Source organism: Gavialis gangeticus, unplaced genomic scaffold, assembly GCF_001723915.1.
Source record: "Gavialis gangeticus isolate Ggan-Ray unplaced genomic scaffold, GavGan_comp1, whole genome shotgun sequence".
Lineage (NCBI taxonomy): Eukaryota > Metazoa > Chordata > Crocodylia > Gavialidae > Gavialis > Gavialis gangeticus.
In genome coordinates this window covers 26959592-26959879 of record NW_017728995.1, presented here as the reverse complement: position 1 = coordinate 26959879, position 288 = coordinate 26959592, and positions in this window count along the sequence as shown.

Genomic DNA, 288 nt, shown 5'->3' with positions numbered 1-288 from the left:
CATGACTGGGTAGTTAGCATCAGGGGCTATAGGCTTTACAGGCGGGATAGAGAAGGAAGGAAAGGCCGGGGTGTGGCGCTCTATGTCAAGGAGCAATACACATCCTCTGCCAGCAAAATGGGGTCAGAGGAGGGGCAAGCTGAAGTGCTCTGGGTCAAGATACAAGGGGGCCGTGGAGAGAGGGTTCTGATGGTGGGGGTCTACTACAGACCCCCCAGTCAAGGGGAGGAGATGGACCAGGAATTTTTGGGCCAGCTTGCAGAGGCTCTTAAGGCAAGGGATGTAGTT